Here is a 21,247-nt window from a genome sequence, read left to right as displayed (position 1 = left end):
CCGAGTGAGTGAGAGAGAGAGAGAGATACATATGTGTGTATGCCGAGTCTGGTGGCTCAGTGGACGAAGGCGTCCGCTGCAGGGGCCAGTTTTTTATTTTTTATTTTTTGCTCTAGCCCCGCCCCACTGACCCCACCCCCACCCCCACCAGTGCGGCCCACGGCCACAAACCACCCTGTAAATTTGGCCCCCGAGAGAAAGTTTGTGAGTACCCATGCTCTGTGTTATAGAGAAGGATTAGTTTGGGATCTAGTGAAATCTCAGAGGAAAGAACCTCGGCAAGGCAGGATTTCACACGCTGCCAGAAGCCTTGTAGGGATGAACAACCTCGCACTGTGTGTATGAAGATGTCCTCGTCTGCCCCACATTTAAGGCCATAGGAGATTCAATCACGCCCATGTGCCACAGGTGTTGTCTGGTGTAATAAGCTCTAAAGTAGATATTTGAGATGAATCAGGCGAAGGTGAGAGGAGATAGCCACCATGCTCACTTTTTATTTTATTATGAAATTGTACTACAATTTGACACATGAGTTCGATATTAACTAATACATTTTCATAAGTTTATAAAAACATTTTATTCACACATTCATTCTTATTCTATATTTTAAAATGAACAAATTTAAAATTATCGTAAGGTAACTTATGTAGTCTTTCTATAAATGCAATGCATCAAGTCTTTATTTTTTTAAGTTCATTTTATAGATCCGTTGTGAATCCTCGGACAAATAAGTGGTCTGCCAGTTACATTTCATGCATTCACTACTAAAGCAACCCATTTAATACAAACATGCTATTGCAATTTCTATAAGTCTATCATTGCCTGTGTGTGGGTATGTGAGTGGCTGTGGGTGTATGAGTGGCTATATGGGTGTGAGTGGGTGTATGAGTCGCTGTGTGAGTGTGTAGGTGTGGGTTTGTAAGTAGATGTATAAGTGGGTGTATGGGTCTGTAATTGGTTGTGTGTGTGGGTCTGTGAGCGGTTTTGTGGGTGTGATTAGTTTTGTGAGTAGGTGTGTGTGTGTGAATGAATATGTGGGTCTGTGAGTGGGTGTATGTGTTTTTTTTATTGGGATCTGGATCCGCAGATGCTGGTGGACCCGCGAATCCTTGTACGCTCACAAAAAAAAGTTTTTGTACAATTTCTTGCCCACGGAGGGGTTCCTCACAGACTCCTCCATTAGTCCCATGTGGTCAGGATACCTCTATCCTGACCCCCTTCTATCACTTTTACATCTTAGTTTCCACACTGGAACTTCCCGCTCAGGTTGCGGCCACTCAATCACGCAATTGCTGTTGGCGCTTGGATCCACATCTCTAGATATACAACAAACATTTTACTTTAATAACTCCAAAACTACTCAAAAGATTTACACCAAATTTTAAAAAACACCTTTTCTGGATTAAGTTCTACCTTTCTGCCAAATTTGGTGTAATTCCGTTCAGCAGTTCGGGCTGTGGTTCTGTCTAAAATCCTTATGGGAAATTGCAGGGGGAAAACACTATTTGGGATCAAACCCCCCCCCCCCCTTGTCGGTCCTCCGCTTGACGGATCACCCCAAAACCTTGCAGACAGCAGCTGAAGTGACTGACAAGCTAGTTCTGAAAATGTCGTGAAGATTTGTGAAACGCCACCTAAGTTATTAGCAAAAGAAAAAAAACTTTTCCTATGAAAACTAGGTCCTAGTTGTAACTTAACTGCTGGCGCGACTGCCGGTAGGGGATGGGTGGATGGATGTATATATCCATATATTTGTGTGTGTGTATGCATATGTGTGTATATACATCTTCCGGATTCAATCTGGTGCTTGGGGATATTCTAAAGGTGTGGAATTTTTCGGGTAGAGAGAGCATGCACCACAAAAAGGGTTAAGAAAGGTATGCAATTTGTTCTTCTGTTCCTCTGAGATGTAGGAACATTCTATACGAATTCCTGTACTCATAATTCTTAACTTGTTTTTTTTCTTTTTTGTGCAGGCTATGCAAAGACAGAAAGAAAACAAACTCCTATGCAAAATAATTTGAAATTCAAAACCAATTCCTCACAAGCTGATCTTATTACATTTTGATATTCTGTTGCCTGACTGGATGATTATGTCTACTCATTAAAGCAAAACGTACTGCAGACAAGTGCGGACAATATATTTGTTCCAAAGGGAAAAATGCACACAGCAGTTGTGTAATTTAGTGACCGATCCCAAATCCTCATTTCTAAATGTGTAGAACTGAAATCAAATAATATCATTGGGAAAGGCTGAGTATTTCATCAGATTATGTTTTTTGCCTGAAACCTCACTTGAAGTCAAACAACTTATCTGCTGTTTGGCATGTTTTATATGTTTCATAGCTGTAAAGAATTATATGCTCTGTAGATTTTTTTGGGGGCAGGACATTGTACATATTACGAACTTTTGCATAAAACACCATTGTGGGATTAATTAAAAAAAAACATACAAATAGACTGTACAGCTTAAGTGGTTTTGGCTTTATAAAAAGATCAGATGCCATTATCTGTTTTGTAAATTATTTTAGTTAAACAAAAATTCTGTTTGCAAAGGCAGAAATGTTTTGTTTGGATTTAATTTTTGTCATTATGTATTTTTTTCTTATTTTATTGCAACAATTTTGTATTCTGTTGTGAATGCAAGTATCACCAGATACGATGCGACAGATTTACGTAATGCCATGTACTTCATTCATGCACAGAAATGAGTTCGCCATTTTGAGGAGTGCCCTATTGTTTATTTAACTCTGTACCTTTTTCCTTGCAGGGAAATAATGATGCATTTATTTTTAAATACATATCTCTGAGCTAGTGACTCAGCACAAACTTGAAGCACAGCAGGGATCTTTGTGTAGACTTTTCACAATATCCATATGTAACTACTCTACAGCGTAGTGCCAAAACTGTACCTTGTTTATTTTATGACCCAATAAATGGATCGTTTTTAATATCTTCTTGCGTCTTTTTATTTACACCAAGGAAATCGATCTATTTTTTTTACTGTACGGCTATCCAGGGGAAACAATGTTACAACAAATGTTGGCAGGGCAGTCTTACCAAAAATAATAAAATAATATTTCTGCAAAATTGAAAACTGGGGAATGTTTGTTTAGTTTATTTATAAAAATAAAGCGTACACCTTGTAGGTTTCCCGGCGTTAAACCGTCAAAAGATCTTTGAGTCACAACACTGCCTTTACCTAAACTGCTTAAATAAGTGAGTTTTTAACATCTTTCTAAACAAAACTTTTGTTTTTTTCCGTGAGAGTAATGGTAGGATTTTCCACTCTATGGGCCTCATGTAGGTAAATAAATTTTACCGGTTCATAAATACCGAGCCGTACCGAATCGGTAAATTAGAACCGGTAAGTTATATGTAGGTAAAAATTCGGTAACAGTTACCGATTCGGTAACATTCGGTAAATACGAATCGGAATTCACCGAATCGGTAAATACCGAGGTGGTATCCACCGAATCGGTAAATACCGAGGTGGTATCCACCGAATCGGTAAATACCGAGGTGGTATTTAGCGAATCGGAAAATACCGAGGATACTACCACCTTCCCTTAACTAAGTAGCCAATATCACAATCATGTCATTATAGAAGGTCTCTCAGGCTTGAATAGGGGACCCCATACCTCAAAGATCAGCTAAGTGAAATCACATCACAGGAGCATCAGGAGTCTCCTCGCAGGAAGGCTCGTCTTCGGTCTGAATAATAAACATGATGTCTGAGATATGAAAAGCACCAACTGTCAGGTATGTGCAGCTGCGCGTGTGCCATGGCTAAATCGTGGGTCGAACAACCTAGAGTGGAAAACATGCATTGTGTAAAATTCCAGACTGTGTGTCACAGCATGTACAGACCAAGGTCGCTGCGCAGAGCTTGGGATGGGAACAACAGAATGCACTCGTCTGAAAGAAGTCTCGAGTCAGCAGTTTATTCAAGAAAGAACATGTAAACGCAGTGTCGTGTGCAAAGACACAAATATGGCTACATAACATTCAACGTGGTTATGCCAACTGAACAATGCATGTACGTATTCAGGGAGAACCCACTACACGCCCCCTTGAGCGAAGCAATATGCAATAGGCAAGAAAAGAGAGAACGCAGAGTTCAGTTTCGTCAGAGCAGAACAGGGCGTAACCAATGAATGAATGAATGAATGAATGAAACATTATTTATATTGCGCAGCTATGCCCAATGGGCGTCAAGGCGCCTAATCCAAATAAAGACTGTGAGCGAAAAGAAACAGAGCCTACTGGTAAGCATTGATAAAGAGCCAAGTTTTCAATGACTTCCTAAAGAGGTCAAGGGAGGGCAGTGTTTTGATTTCCAGGGGGAGTGAATTCCACATCAGAGGAGCCAGTATGGAAAAAGCTTTGCTCCCCCATCTAGCCTTCTTGGCTCTGGGAATTACCAGTTGATTAAGCTCACTGGATCGGAGACATCTACTCGGAACGTATCTAGAGAGAAGTGATCCAAGGGCATCAGCCGGGCCTGCAGTTAAAGCCTTATATGTAAGGCAGAGGAGTTTAAAAGTGATCCTTGAGGGGATGGGGAGCCAGTGGAGGTTCTTCCTCGCTAAGATCATCGAGGCCAGCCAGGGCAAAGCGAGAGCAAACCGCGCTGCCGCGTTTTGTATGACCTGCAAACGCTGAAGCAGGCCCTTGTTGGCCCCGGCGTACACTGAGTTGCAGTAATCAAGCCTTGAGCCAACAAGGGCGATCACCACCTGTTTCCGTGCCTGAGGGGACAAGTAGTGTACGATTCTTTTCAAGGTCTTGATGACTCCCCAACAGGTAGCCACCGTTCTGTTGACCTGAAGCTCCATGGAGAGCTGGGTGTCGAAGATGACGCCTGGGTTCCTGGCAGATTGTGTTGGTGTTGGGCAGCTACCTAAAGAAGGAGGCCACCAATCATCTGACCATATGCCCTGGTCCTTGCCAAAGACCAGGACCTCTGTCTTGTCCCCGTTCAACTTTAGGGAGTTGGCAATCATCCACTCTGCAACAAGTTGCATGCAGGCCCTAAAGTTAGAAGCGGTTTCACCCACAGAGTGAGTCAGGGATACCATAATCTGCGTGTCGTCGGCATACGACACTACCTCCATCCCCTGAGATCTTACTAGTCTTGCAAGTGGGGCCACGTAGATGTTAAACAGGGTCGGACTCAATGCCGACCCCTGTGGCACCCCACATTGCAAAGACTTAGCGGGGGAGAGGTATTCACCTAGCATGACACGCTGCTCTCGTTGTTGAAGAAAGGAGCTCAGGAGACTGAGTGCCGGTCCTTCTACCCCTGCCTCCCTTAACCTAGTTGTTAAAGTAAGGGGAGACAGGGTGTCAAATGCTGCTGAAAGATCCAGCAGCACCAGTACGGTGGTTAGACCCAAATCCACTTTTCTGCGGATGTTGTCCATGACTTTCGTCAAAGCAGACTCCGTGCTATGCAGCTTTCTAAAGCCATGTTGGGACCCGTCCAAGAAACCAGAGGTATCGAGGAAGTTTGAAAGATGGAAATTCAAATGGGTCTCCAACATCTTAGCAGGGGCCGGCAGCAGAGAGATGGGTCTAAAGTTCTTCAGTACTCCAGGGTCCAAGGTGGTCTTTTTCAGCAGCGGCTTCACGATGGCTTTCTTCCAAAGTGACGGGAAGATGCCCTGTTCCAATGCTCCATTCATGACTTCCAGCATCGAAGGAAGAATGATCTCTCTGCAGTTCTTCAGTACTTTCAGAGGAACTGGATCGAGTGGAGATGACGATTTAGTTTTGTCCAACAGGCTATTAAGATCCTCTAGCGAAAGGGCAGGGAAATGATCAAGGGAGTGAGAGGATTCTTTAGTCCAAGCTTCCAGATGTTTAATTTGGGAGAAATCCTCGGCATTAAGCGAGTTCCCCTGCGACTTTAGAGCTATGTAGATATCATCTATCTTTTTGTAGAAAAAGTCTGATATATCATTGCATAGCTCCTGGGAAGCTACTACAGGATCGGGGGCCTGGAGAGAGCACAAAGAGTCCACTATTTTGAAAATCTCTTTGGAGGATGTTAAAGAACAGGTTAAATTGGAAAAATAATCCTGTTTTTCCTTAATGACTCTCTTTTTGTACTCACGTAGTAGGCTCTTATAGCCTTCTCTATCCTTGAGATCCCAGGATTTACGCCACCTACGTTCCTTCTGTCTGCAAGTTTGTCTGAGAAGCCTCAGATCGACGGAAAACCAGGGGGCAGTTGGCTTCTGTCTAGCTGCAGCTTTCAGGGAAGGAGGAGCTAGTTCGTCAGCGGCTCTGGTGATGGCATCAGCAAGTTCTTGGGCCGACTCATCCACCTTCCGCTGAGTTGAAATGTGGGCATTGAGAATAAAAGGGGCTACAGCCTCCTTGGTAAAATTTTTGAAGCTCCTTTTGAATTGTTTTTTACCAGAGCCCACAATGGCAACGGGGCAGGGAATGTCTAGAAACAGCGGGACTGCTAAATGGTCAGACCAGGTAATCGGGACCGGTGTCCCAACCCCTAATCTAGGGTCGTTGGAAAAGATCCCGTCAAGGATATGCCCCGCCTTATGAGTCGGGTGGAGAACTCGTTGTACAAAGTCACATGCCTCCAGAGAATTAAGCAGAGAACAGGTCTCTTTCGAAGTAACATCCTCTAGGTGAAAATTAATGTCGCCCAGAATAGTGAGATGGGGTCTACCAAAATAAGGTTCCAAAATTCTAAAAAATTCTGAGCAAAAATTAGCTCTAGACCCAGGGGGCCTATAAAGTAGTATGCCAGAAAAGGAGCTCACCGGGGTATGCACAATACAAAAGTATAGCGCCTCAAAAGGATCCGTAGAGATCGATAAGGGTTTTATGGTACATGTGAGAGTAGATTTAAAAAGAATGGCTATTCCACCCCCTCTACAGCGTTCTCTGTCTAACCTTAGAAAGGTGTATCCTTCAGGAATGGCCAGAAGCAGATCATGGCCAGAAGACTCAGTAGCCCACGTTTCTGTAACAAAGATCCAGTCAGCGCCAAAGTCCTACAGTCCAATTAATTGCAGCATACAATTCCAAAAAACACAATGCAAGTATAGCAAAAAACTCAAGCAGACCATCAGGAAGAGAAAAACGAGAAATAAAAGAAATAAATGTTGCGCCAGGGTGCTGTCCAGTAGCACAGGCGCAATGGACGACAATCCAGTTAATCCATGAATGTATAGGCAGCATATGTGGCCACGGCTTCCAACAAGCAATCGTTTTCAGGGCCACTAAAAGTCTCAGCCATCCAATTGAGTAAAGAAAAGGAACATACGTGTTCTCCAACCAACGGAGCCTCTAGCACAATCAGAGGGCACCCGGAATGTTCCTCCAAATAGCTCATGGACAAGAAGTCGTAGGCTGCCGCTGAGATGTCCCAATTGCCCAGGATACCATGCGCCGCTCCACACGCCATGATCCGGACACCAGAACAGGACAACTCGTGAGACACTAAGGGCCGCATCAGTCGATCGAAATCCGGCACCGGAGACACCATGTTGGTCAAGCACAAATCCAGAGGCCATTCAAAGGGACAATCCAGGCAGTGTAATACAGGTTGTACGCAGGTGAAGTAGGAATACCTGAAGGATAATCCATAAGCCAGGCTCAAAGTCGCCAATGGCAAAGTACCATAGAAGTCAAGCATCCTATCACGAAGAAGATGCAGACGGGACAGGTGCTCGTGTGGCACAGAAGGAGCAGCCATTCCGTAGTATGAATAGTAAAAGCAGCACACCTGCCACCAGCGCCAGAAGCAGCGGAACACCTCCAAAGATGCCCGAGAACAGTGAATGAACAAATGCCGGAATTACACCAAAAATAGTTTGGAAAGAGGTCACGAGACCCGAGCCCCACATGTTAAAAAAATTGAGCCAGGCCGGTCGTGGACGAGGCATTGATAATACTGTGGATCAAAGAGCCGAAATGCAGGGGGAGGTCAGTATTCAGAGGCGCCAGTTCCTCCGTGCGCGTAGTAGCAACGTGAAGGACAAATATTTCACGAGAGGAAGTCAAAGGCACCTCTTTGTGGGACAATGGCGCTCTATTCTGCTCAACTTGTTGGACTCTGCTTTCAAGGTTGGAATCGAAGGCCAGATGGAAACATCCCGCCGCCCATGCGGGGGTGGAAAAAGAACAGTATTGCAGCAGACAACTTCATGCGAGACAGTTATGTACGGGATTACCACTCACATCCCGCAGCAAACTTCATTAATCATAATTTAATGAATACCGTTTGCAAGCACAGTGAAAGAAGGTGTAATCACAGGCACTGGGATACCTCGTAGGACGCACGCAAAAATCGGGGCTTGTACATTGCATGCGCCGTGTACTTGCATGTGCCTATTGTCTCATGTATGAATCCTAGCAGTGAGAGTGCTATAGCTAATATCTATAACGGCTTAGGCCTTCTCCATGTTTGCTTGGTCAATAGCTCTCAGTCTGGAAGCCGCCTCACTGTGCGACAACTTGCAGACCTCGTTGTAAATAGCATACGCGCACCTTTTGGTTCTGCCACCCACGGGACCATTCACAACATCATTCCATTCGGTATGCACATTGATGGAGTGGGTGGACTTCCTGATCCTGTAGATGTGCTCTGTGTCAGCCGGTGGACAGAGTGGGATGTGTGTCCCATCAATGCAGCCAATATAATGGTGGAAGAAATTCCTGAAGGAACGGGACAGGCAACTCTGGGATACACCACCCACCGCAGCTGTCACCACCTGAGAAATGCCGGATGCCAGCAGATGTGGGCTGCAGAGCACCTGCACATGTGGGGGTATGGCGTGCGCCCTTCTTATTGGCTGGTCCAGGAGTGGGTGCGGGTCCCTGATTGAGTCCATGATGGTTTCGGGGTGTAGCCTGTACCTATCATGTATCTCTGCATCAGTCAGCTGGAATAGTGTGATGCGCTGTCTGTGGATGCGTTCCTTCCGTCGCCAAACCCTCAGTCCTGCTGCCTGTAGACGTAGGCGCCTTGCAATGACGTACATAGCTGCCAGGGTGTCCACGCTGTTGCATTTTGGGATTGCTTAGCTGCACTGTTGTTGGTTACCACCTGCTTTCAATCCGTGTTAATTACCGACTCTTATTTACCGATTTTCTTGGATTTCTTAATTACCGAGTGCTCCTACATGTCATTTTAACTTTTTACCACTTCATATTTACCACTTCATATTTACCGATTCGTTAATTATGTATTCGGTAACTATGAATCGGTATTTACCGCCTCATATTTACCGAACAGTGGTTTTTGGACTCCTACATCTCACTTGTCTGAATACCGGTCGGTAACGGCATATTTACCGAAAATCGGCCGTTACCAACCGGTATTTCGCTACCTACATGAGGCCCTATATGTCTGACCTCCATATGTATCTGTTCAAGTTCTGTTAAGAAAGAACTGCCCATTAGAACAAAGGTGTTTTGGAAATTGGTGCCATGAAAATTTTTTGGCAAAGAGAGGAGGAAAATTGGAGTGAAAGCATTTGTGTACTATGGTGAAAATTATTTTGTCTTGAACTGACAGCAAGTCCAACTTTTCATGCTACAGTGACAGAATCATACTTTTTCAAATTTCATATTAACCGAGGACACCGTTAAATGCAGTTAATATATTTAATTTAGACCAGACAATAAAACTGGAGTCCTATATTGTAGAAAGTTGGCTTTATATGTAGTGTACCAATGAAGGGGTACAACATGCAAAAATTCCAGATGACCCCTATTGGTTTACAGGGGCTTTCTTTTATTAATACTGTGTGCTCTATTTGTGGTAGTGTTGTTGAGCAGTTTAGGTTAGCAGAGGGGAGTGTTAAGCATTTGTTGCAAACACAAGTCAATAAATAAGACACACACTCAAGAAGAAAGTCAAGAATAGCGGGGGCAAGATGGTCGCTGACTGGCCTCAGTGAGAGCTGCTGCAGTTTCTCCCCCTGAGGCGTTCTAGGGTGTGCAGTTAATGGGATATTATGGTATCCCGCACTCACCTGTTTGACCCGCTGGTTCGGCTCCTGGGGTACGGATGTCACGGACGTCTGCGGAGACCAAGGAGATTTGCTTTCGCTCTTCAGCTGTTATTGCTGTATCTTCAGAAGTGCTGTTGGGGCTGTCGGCAAGCTATGGCCCCTAAAGTGAATAAAACTGTTAACGAGGCCGCCAAGGACCCCTCAACAGAGGCTCTGCGGGGACCAAATCAAGCCTGGCTCGGGGGCCCATCGAAACAGGGAGATGAAGGCTGGACTAAATCAAAAGATACCGCCGTTACCGGTGGAACCCGTCTTTGTGCGGCCGCGGCAGCTGTGAAGGGTTCTCTGCAACAGCTGATCGTTGTAAAAGCCTTCATGTCGGCTTCAGCTTCTGCCACCTCTCTTGGAAGTCAGAATACCCCCAGTTTGATGGAGGCCGCTGCATCGGGCACATCAGAGGCTGCCGCGGCGGAGACCAGTTCGGCTAGGCCGTGTCAACTTTCTGCCGCAATTGAGCTCACAGCGGGGCTGAGCGCACAAACCGGACCGGAGCAGGACTCACTTGTGAACCGGGATCCTGAAGATGCCGAAGAGGGATCTCAGCCACCGCTGGCGCTTTCCCCAGAGCTGAAGGAGAACAGGGTGAGACCACAAGTGGAGATGGAAGTCCTGGGGACTCTTGTGATCGGCCCCTCCAGGTTAGTGTCAATGCTTGTTTTGACAGGGCAGGCGATAAGGGTCCTACTCCCGCCGCGGAAGGTGGTTCGACTGGCAATAATCGACCTATCTTCTTAATGGATGCTTCGCATTTGGCCATATCTTTCGGCAATGTTGTTGACCAGATCCCGATCCCATTGTGGTCACAAGCGCCCTTGGGGTCCCCAGGTGGGGACAAGTTTTATTCACTTAACGATGACTCAGAGTCACCCACGCCCAGTAATCCCAATACCTCCGATGAGACAGATTTTGGGGAACTTTCTACTACACAAAAAACGCATCATAGTAGGTCTTCGGCTTCAAAGCGACGGGCAAGGCCAGAACTAGACGTACTAAATTGGATTCAGCCACGACTCGTAAGCTTGAATGGGACGATTCTGCTACAAATATGACTACAAGCATGACCTATGGAACTGTCTCACTGGTCGCTGCGCAAGGAGGCTCTATTGGCTCTGAACCTGCTGCTGCTCCACCCTCGCTAGAGCTACTGTATGCTACTCTCAAACAGATACCGGGGAGGCTAAACTGGAGAGTCGAAGAACACACCAAGCCACCAAAAAAACTGCAGGGCTCCATGGGCAAAGTAAATAAGCTGTGCACAGATATGGCTGAAAGGGTTACCCATATGGAAGATAGAACGGTTGCCTTGGAGGAGGAAGTCGGCAAGCTACAGGTATTTAAGGAGTCCCAGGGAAAACAATCTTTGGATATCTGTTGGAAGCTTGAAGATTTTGAAAATAGGCAACGCAGAAACAATGTACGTCTATTAGGCCTGGCAGAAAATGTTGAAGGGGAAAATATAATGTCCTTTGTTGTCTCTTTGCTGAAAGGAGCCTTTCCCAATCTTGTCCACTGGAACTGGGAGGCAGAGGTACAGTGGGCGCATCGCTTTCCAATGACTCAGAGGAAAACCAATGCAGCTAGTAAAGGGGGAATGACCAAGAGCAATTTTAATCTACATCGGGAACTTTCTCCTTAGGCCATAATTGACAGAGCAAGACCAGATTCTAAACAGACTTTTGAGGAACACACCTTCCTTCCGCGCCCTGATTTCTGCCATGCCACGGTTGAGCGGAGATGGAGACTCCGGCAGCTGATAACTCCCTTTCAGGGGATGGGCTATGAGGCATTTTTATTATTCCCCACCCGGCTTAAGGTCATCCAAAATGGGAAGGTGCTGGCCGCATGTCACATGGGGGTCCGACTGCTGATTGATTATTGATTTTGAAGACTGTTTAGTTGGTTTAGATTGCAACTGGTGGTGGGCTTATATGGTGTTATGGGGCGTTGGGGGGAGGGGGACTGTGTCAACTTGAGAGATGTGAGATCGGCTGCCATACATAGGTCATGCCCGACCTATCTGCCTGTAAGGGCTGTTGGGGGGCGGTTTTCTGGTAGGGGAGGGGGGGTAAGAGGGGTGGACTGGGTAAGGGCACAGCACAATATTGCACAGTACAATATGTGAGGGAAATCTTGATAAACAGTTATGGAAATGGGAAGAAAATGAGCTGTTGTAGACCAACTTTGGTTAAATTAAAGAGGCCATCATGTCTTGTCTTTAGAAGGAAATTTTCGTAGTATGGTATAATGAGTCTTCAAATTGCTTCAATTAATGTCTGCGGGCTAAATGACCGAGAGAGAGCTGCACTCCTAGTTAATATTTTAACTTTGTTCTGAGACTTGTTTCTCTTGTTTTGTCGAGTTCTCAACTTCTGGTGCAGTAGAGATGCCCGGGTTTAAGTCCTGTCGGGACTGCCGTCGGAACATGTCGATGGCGGACCCACATAATGTGTGTCTCTGCTGCTTGGGGCATGCCCATGACCCCGAGGCGTGCCCCGATTGTCAGGCCATGGCGCCGAAGGCTTTGCGGGAGCGTTCCTGAAAGTTGTTGGGAGGCCCGGCATTCGGCTGCGCGACGCTCGAGATCCCGCTCCTGAGGAAGGTTGGGAGACAGGTTGCGAGGTCGTCACCACCGTTCGTCGGAATCGGGGACAGGTAAGTCCAGGTGCCATAAAAAGTCGAAGAAGCGACGTCGCTCTTAGTCTACACCCCTCACCGGTCGCGGAACACGGTGGAGGGGGCGGGTGGTCTCTCCCCTGCGGCTTTGGCTCCGGCCTCGGCGCAGCTGTTGTTTCCAGCATCGGCGCTGCCCTTGGCTCCGGCCTCGGCTCCAGACTTTGTCACAGTGTGGGCCTTCTGTAAACTCCGCCCATATTTGTTTGGAACTTAGGGCCATATTTATGACATTGCCACGCAGCGCAGCAAGTCACCTTACTGCGCTGCACTGCAGGACAGGGAATGGGTAGGACTACACGATATTTAAAATAATACGTTACAACAAACAAATGATGGACGGAATGCAGACAATGCAGACATTCTCCCCCAGTCAAGAGATCTGGGTTAAATCCATCGTTCTTTTGCCCACTACGCCACCCCAGTTTAGACATGGCCATATGCAAATCAGTCTTGACCCTGTGCCTCATGGGAACAGTCCAGCCCGAACTGCCAAGCCATGTCTTCCCTGGACCGGAATTAAGCATCCTAGGACCGGTTTCTGGCTATCAGCCGTCATCAGCCAGGATAGCTTGACTCCAGTGGCGTAGTGAGCACGGGTCCCACGTCTGGGAATACCCATCCCAGTTAGGGCGAAAAGCGTTACAACAAACAAATGATGGACGGAATGCAGACAATGCAGACATTCTCCCCCAATCAAGAGATCTGGGTTAAATCCATCGTTCTTTTGCCCACTACGCCACCCCAGTTTAGACATGGCCATATGCAAATCAGTCTTGACCCTGTGCCTCATGGGAACAGTCCAGCCCGAACTGCCAAGCCATGTCTTCCCTGGACCGGAATCAAGCATCCTAGGACCAGTTTCTGGCTATCAGCCGTCATCAGCCAGGATAGCTTGACTCTAGTGGCGTAGTGAGCACGGGTCCCACGTCTGGGAATACCCATCCCACTTAGGGCAAAAAGCATTACAACAAACAAATGATGGACGGAATGCAGACAATGCAGACATTCTCCCCCAGTCAAGAGATCTGGGTTAAATCCATCGTTCTTTTGCCCACTACGCCACCCCAGTTTAGAAATGGCCATATGCAAATCAGTCTTGACCCTGTGCCTCATGGGAACAGTCCAGCCCGACCTGCCAAGCCATGTCTTCCCTGGACCGGAATCAAGCATCCTAGGACCGGTTTCTAGCTATCAGCCGTCATCAGCCAGGATAGCTTGACTCCAGTGGCGTAGTGAGCACAGGTCCCACGTCTGGGAATACCCATCCCACTTAGGGCGAAAAGCGTTACAACAAACAAATGATGGACGGAATGCACACACTGCAGACATTCTCCCCCAGTCAAGAGATCTGGGTTAAATCCATCGTTCTTTTGCCCACTACGCCACCCCAGCTTAGACATGGCCATATGCAAATCAGTCTTGACCCTGTGCCTCATGGGAACAGTCCAGCCCGAACTGCCAAGCCATGTCTTCCCTGGACCGGAATCAAGCATCCTAGGACCGGTTTCTGGCTATCAGCCGTCATCAGCCAGGATAGCTTGACTCCAGTGGCGTAGTGAGCACGGGTCCCACGTCTGGGAATACCCATCCCACTTAGGGCGAAAAGCGTTACAACAAACAAATGATGGACGGAATGCAGACAATGCAGACATTCTCCCCCAGTCAAGAGATCTGGGTTAAATCCATCGTTCTTTTGCCCACTACGCCACCCCAGTTTAGACAAGGCCATATGCAAATCAGTCTTGACCCTGTGCCTCATGGGAACAGTCCAGCCCGAACTGCCAAGCCATGTCTTCCCTGGACCGGAATCAAGCATCCTAGGACCGGTTTCTGGCTATCAGCCGTCATCAGCCAGGATAGCTTGACTCTAGTGGCGTAGTGAGCACGGGTCCCACGTCTGGGAATACCCATCCCACTTAGGGCGAAAAGCATTACAACAAACAAATGATGGACGGAATGCAGACAATGCAGACATTCTCCCCCAGTCAAGAGATCTGGTTTAAATCCATCGTTCTTTTGCCCACTACGCCACCCCAGTTTAGACATGGCCATATGCAAATCAGTCTTGACCCTGTGCCTCATGGGAACAGTCCAGCCCGAACTGCCAAGCCATGTCTTCCCTGGACCGGAATCAAGCATCCTAGGACCGGTTTCTGGCTATCAGCCGTCATCAGCCAGGATAGCTTGACTCCAGCGGCGTAGTGAGCACAGGTCCCCTGTCTGGGAATACCCATCCCACTTAGGGCGAAAAGCGTTACAACAAACAAATGATGGACGGAATGCACACACTGCAGACATTCTCCCCCAGTCAAGAGATCTGGGTTAAATCCATCGTTCTTTTGCCCACTACGCCACCCCAGTTTAGACATGGCCATATGCAAATCAGTCTTGACCCTGTGCCTCATGGGAACAGTCCAGCCCGAACTGCCAAGCCATGTCTTCCCTGGACCGGAATCAAGCATCCTAGGACCGGTTTCTGGCTATCAGCCGTCATCAGCCAGGATAGCTTGACTCCAGTGGCGTAGTGAGCACAGGTCCCCTGTCTGGGAATACCCATCCCACTTAGGGCGAAAAGCGTTACAACAAACAAATGATGGATGGAATGCACACACTGCAGACATTCTCCCCCAGTCAAGAGATCTGGGTTAAATCCATCGTTCTTTTGCCCACTACGCCACCCCAGTTTAGACATGGCCATATGCAAATCAGTCTTGACCCTGTGCCTCATGGGAACAGTCCAGCCCGAACTGCCAAGCCATGTCTTCCCTGGACCGGAATCAAGCATCCTAGGACCGGTTTCTGGCTATCAGCCGTCATCAGCCAGGATAGCTTGACTCCAGTGGCGTAGTGAGCACGGGTCCCACGTCTGGGAATACCCATCCCACTTAGGGCGAAAAGCGTTACAACAAACAAATGATGGACGGAATGCAGACAATACAGACATTCTCCCCCAGTCAAGAGATCTGGGTTAAATCCATCGTTCTTTTGCCCACTACGCCACCCCAGTTTAGACATGGCCATATGCAAATCAGTCTTGACCCTGTGCCTCATGGGAACAGTCCAGCCCGAACTGCCAAGCCATGTCTTCCCTGGACCGGCATCAAGCATCCTAGGACCGGTTTCTGGCTATCAGCCGTCATCAGCCAGGATAGCTTGACTCCAGTGGCGTAGTGAGCACGGGTCCCACGTCTGGGAATACCCATCCCAGTTAGGGCGAAAAGCGTTACAACAAACAAATGATGGACGGAATGCAGACATTCTCCCCCAGTCAAGAGATCTGGGTTAAATCCATCGTTCTTTTGCCCACTACGCCACCCCAGTTTAGACATGGCCATATGCAAAAAAACGATGGATTTAGGCCCAGATCTCTGTACTGGGGTGAATGTATGACATTGTTCTGCATTCTGTCCATCAATTGTTGTTTTTGCATTTGTCACCCCGAGTGGGACGGGTATGCTCAGACGTGAGTCCCGTGCTCTCCATGCCACTGGAATCAAGCTATCCTGGCTGAAGAGGGGTGGAACCCCGAAACCGGTCCTAGGATGCTTGTTTCCAGTCCAGGGAGAACCTGGCTTGGCAGTTCGGGCTGAACTGTTCCCATGAGGCACAGGGTCAAGACTGATTTGCATATGGCTGGGTTCAAACTGGAATGGCATGGTGAGCAAAAAAACGATGGATTTAGGCCCAGATCTCTGTACTTGGGTGAATGTATGACATTGTTCTGCATTCTGTCCATCAATTGTTGTTTTTGCATTTGTCACCCCGAGTGGGACGGGTATGCTCAGACGTGAGTCCCGTGCTCTCCATGCCACTGGAATCAAGCTATCCTGGCTGAAGAGGGGTGAAACCCCGAAACCGGTCCTAGGATGCTTGTTACCAGTCCAGGGAGAACCTGGCTTGGCAGTTCGGGCTGGACTGTTCCCATGAGGCACAGGGTCAAGACTGATTTGCATATGGCTGGGTTCAAACTGGAATGGCATGGTGAGCAAAAAAACGATGGATTTAGGCCCAGATCTCTGTACTGGGGTGAATGTATGACATTGTTCTGCATTCTGTCCATCAATTGTTGTTTTTGCATTTGTCACCCCGAGTGGGACGGGTATGCTCAGACGTGAGTCCTGTGCTCTCCATGCCACTGGAATCAAGCTATCCTGGCTGAAGAGGGGTGAAACCCCGAAACCGGTCCTAGGATGCTTGTTTCCAGTCCAGGGAGAACCTGGCTTGGCAGTTCGGGCTGGACTGTTCCCATGAGGCACAGGGTCAAGACTGATTTGCATATGGCTGGGTTCAAACTGGAATGGCATGGTGAGCAAAAAAACGATGGATTTAGGCCCAGATCTCTGTACTGGGGTGAATGTATGACATTGTTCTGCATTCTGTCCATCAATTGTTGTTTTTGCATGTGTCACCCCGAGTGGGACGGGTATGCTCAGACGTGAGTCCCGTGCTCTCCATGCCACTGGAATCAAGCTATCCTGGCTGAAGAGGGGTGAAACCCCGAAACCGGTCCTAGGATGCTTGTTTCCAGTCCAGGGAGAACCTGGCTTGGCAGTTCGGGCTGGACTGTTCCCATGAGGCACAGGGTCAAGACTGATTTGCATATGGCTGGGTTCAAACTGGAATGGCATGGTGAGCAAAAAAACGATGGATTTAGGCCCAGATCTCTGTACTGGGGTGAATGTATGACATTGTTCTGCATTCTGTCCATCAATTGTTGTTTTTGCATTTAAAATAATACAGCACATTCCTGCCTTTTCCCCTGTTGTGGCACTGTTTTGGCTGCCTACCGCCAACACAGGCACTCTTGCACCATGTGCAAGGGTGCCTGTGTTGCATGCAGGATTGTTTTTGTGCAGCAAGGGGCACCTTCCTGCACAAAAACAATCCTGAGAGGCCTATTTCCCTATCTATGTGTGCTGCATTCTGCAGCACACACAGAAAGAGGTAGATTCCGATGGATACATCTGCCAGTGGATTCCTCACCTTGTAAATATCCCCTGCGCCAGCAACAATCGGAAACTTTTGTAGCTCTCCACGCCGACGATGACGACATCACAGAAGCACGGCTCCGCTGACGTCACTGGATCCATAAGAGGACCCCGTTGGCGTGATGACATCAGTTCTCCTTTTTCCACGCCGTCGTTGGGACTCTCAGTAGCTTTTACTAGTTATTTTGTGTTTCTGCTGTGTTTCTGTTTTCATCTTGCTTCTTTCTCAAGATGTCGATGAAGAAGTCGGGGTTCAAGCCCTGTAGATCGTGTCTGGTGCCTGTCATCGGATGACAACGTCGAGGGGTGCTCTTGCTGCCACAAGATGAACCCAAAGGCCTTAAAGGAGGGAAAAGCAAAGCTATTTATAGCGAAAATGAGGAAGGAGAAGAGAGGTCGAAGGCGTTCAAGATCCAGGTCGAGGTCGAGGTAGGGTTCGAAGTCTACGTCGGGTCATGCTTCAAAGTTGAAGAAACATAAAAAGAAGAGGAGGCACGGCTCTCGACGCTGTTCAGATAAGGAGACGGCTCCGAGATCGACTTCACCAGCTCCTCGATGTCGTAAGGACTATGTTTCTCCCTCTCCTTCTGTGTCGAATCCGGCTTCACCTGTTTGCCCGGCTTCGCCTGCAGCTTCCCCGGAGCGATTTCCGGCTCCATCACCGACGCCATCGCACTCTCCGGCTCCGGTGCAAGAGGCTCCAGCTCCTGATGATTCGTCGACTCCATTGGCTCCACCGTCGGCGCCGATTGGCCCGAGTCCGGTAATGCCTCAATCTGAGCCTTACCCACCCTTTCCTGGCCCGGGACAAGACCCATCACATTATTTAAATGCTATGTATGGTGTCTTCTCAATAGCGATGTACCCCTCTGGAGCACCTTTGGGTCCAATGGCCTTTAATTTGGGGGTTCCTCAGGCTTATGCTCAGGCTCCCTTTATGCCATTCTTTCCTGCGACGCCATCTTGGCATTTCCCGGCGCCGAGGACGTCAACGCTGCTCCCTTCTTCTACGGCTCCAGCTCGACCTCGTTCGACTCAGACTGCGCCTCCGAATCCGTGTTCGACGCCGGCTCTGGCTTCATCGGAGTCGTGTGCGGTGCCGCCAACGCCGGTTCTGAGGATTAGACCCAGGCGAGAGGTACAGAGAATTTTGGAAGAGCAGAGGTATCAGGTGGAAGAAATGGAAGAGGGTGAGGTCATGGAGTCAGATGACTTGTTTGAGGAACTAAAAGAGGCAAATGGCCTTGATTTGTCCCCAGAATGGGAGCTTTCTCCTCCTACAGATGCTCCCTCTAAGAATGTGGCGCCTTACCACACAGTCATAAGGAAAGCAGCGGAGCTCTTGGACTTGCAGCTCCCAACAGCTGAATTTAAACCCAACATCCTGACAGGTTCTTCATTCTCCCTCCACTGTGGTCGAGCCTTTGCTTCCTTTTAATGATGCCATCACTGAGCCAGTCATGGAGGTTTGGCGTAATCCCTTTTCGGCTCCGGCAGTGTCTAAATCTGTTGCTAGGAGGTACAGGGCGGCTCCAGGAGATCCGGACTTTCTTACATCCCATCCTCCTGAAACTCTGGTGGTTCAAGCTGCCTGTTCAAAGAAGTCATCTGGGGCTTTTCCACAAGTTCCTAGTGATAGGGAGTCGAAAAAGCTTGATCAGTCGGCCAAGAAAGTGTTCTCCTCGGCGAGTATGGCCTTAAAGTCCACAAATGCCACCTGTCTTTTGGGCCGTTACATCCACGCCCTAATGGACTCTGCTAAACAGCTGGCTCCTAAGTTGTCTGAGGAGGACAGGCAGAATTTTAATGAAGTTGTGTCGGACAGGTGCAACAGGTTATTCAGAGTGGTTTGGACACTGCGGACTCTGTTGCCAGGATCATGGGCTCCTCGGTCACCACAACGAGTGCTTGGCTTAAATCTTCAGAGTTCTCTCCTGATGTGCAGGCAACACTTCTGGACCTGCCCTTTGATAGTTCTGGGCTGTCAGGGAAGAAAGCGGATGCAGCATTGGAAAGGTTCAAGGACAGCAAAGCCACGGCTAAGTCTCTGGGCCTGCAGGCACAGCCTAGAGGTTCCTCTTACAGGAGGTACAGAGGTTTTGGAAGGTTGCCCTTTCAGACCTACAGGCAGCCTCAGCAGCAGCAGCAGCAAAATACCCTGTATAAGAACTACAGGGGCAGGAGCAGAGGTCGTGCTCGAGGTCGTCAGTTCTCCTCCTCCTCCTCCTCTTCCTCCCTCCCTCCTACCACTGCAAAACAGCCCTAGATCCACCATTCTGGATCATGTTGGTCCTGTGGGGGGTCGGCTTACCCATTTTCTGCAAGATTGGGAATTGGTCACTACAGACCTTTGGGTTCTAAATCTTGTAGAAAATGGGTATGCTCTTCCCATTTCGGGAATTCCCTCCAAATTACCCTCCTTGCCAAGGTGCTTGCTCGGAGGACCACCTTCTTCTCCTGCAGGAGGAAGTCCTTACATTGCTGAACAAAGGTGCGATAGGGGTGGTTCCAGAGCAGGAAAGGGGTCAGAGATGCTACTCCCGGTATTTCCTGATACCCAAGAAGGATGGCAGGCTACGTCCAATCCTGGATCTCAGGATCTTGAACCTTTTTCTGAAGCAGGAGAAGTTCAAGATGCTCACCCTTGCGCAGGTTCTTCAAGCGCTGCAACAGGAGGACTGGATGGAGTCGATCGACTTGCAGGATGCGTATTTTCATATTCCGATCCTGGAGTCGCACAGGAAGTATCTCCATTTTACGGTAGGGTCGCAACATTATCAGTTTGCGGTTCTCCCGTTTGGTCTTACTACTGCACCTCGAGTCTTCACCAAGGTGATGGCAATGGTGGCAGCTCATCTCAGAAGGTTGGGGATTCCCGTTTTCCCCTATCTGAACGACTGGCTGATCAAAGCGGAGTCGCCAGAGAAGGTGTTACATCATCTGCAGGTTACAACTCAGCTGTTGTACAAGTTGGGTTTCTCGGTAAACGTGCCCAAATCTCACCTGGTGCCCTCTCAGCGCAACCTGTTCATAGGGGCGGTACTGGACATTACTGTGTGTCGAGCATTCCCACCTTAACAAAGGATTCTCGACATACAGGAAATGATTCCCTTGTTTTACAATGGAGCGGTCGTTCCAGTCCTGAAGGTCCTTCGTCTGCTCGGTCTGTTTTCCTCCTGCATTCTGTTGGTCAACCATGCACGCTGGCACATGAGGGCTCTCCAGTGGTGCCTCCACAGGCAGTGGTATCAGCACAACGGAGATCTCAGGGAGTCTGTGAAGATCTCCAGAGAAGCTGCAGCGGATCTGTCTTGGTGGAGCGTGGAGGGCAATCTGTCTCAAGGAAAGCCCTTCCATCTACCTCCATCGGTGGCCACAGTGATAACGGATGCATCCACTTTAGGGTGGGTCGCGCATATGGGGGATCTGGAGATCAAAGGTCTTTGGTTTCCAGAGGAAAGGTTGCTTCACATCAACCTTTTGGAGTTGCGGGGGCGATACGTTTGGCACTCAAGGCCTTCCTCCCTTCCCTTC

The 21,247-nt window shown here is 48.3% G+C and overlaps 1 protein-coding gene across 2 annotated transcripts in view; it reads left to right on the top strand.

Moving 5' to 3' along the window:
- PSME4 (proteasome activator subunit 4) overlaps window positions 1-2,951 on the top strand; it is a 1,714,764-nt gene extending 1,711,813 nt beyond the window's left edge. For both annotated transcript variants that reach the window (XM_085612595.1, XM_085612594.1), the window contains one exon: window positions 1,977-2,951. The gene's annotated coding sequence lies outside the window, so the exon portion shown is untranslated. The remainder of the gene's footprint in view (window positions 1-1,976) is intronic.
- The last annotated feature ends 18,296 nt before the right edge of the window (window positions 2,952-21,247 follow it).

The sequence above is a fragment of the Triturus cristatus genome, chromosome 6 (genome assembly GCF_964204655.1).
Source record: "Triturus cristatus chromosome 6, aTriCri1.1, whole genome shotgun sequence".
Classification (NCBI taxonomy): domain Eukaryota; kingdom Metazoa; phylum Chordata; class Amphibia; order Caudata; family Salamandridae; genus Triturus; species Triturus cristatus.
The sequence above is the reverse complement of the archived record's forward strand: the minus strand, read 5'-3'. Positions and strand labels throughout refer to the sequence as shown.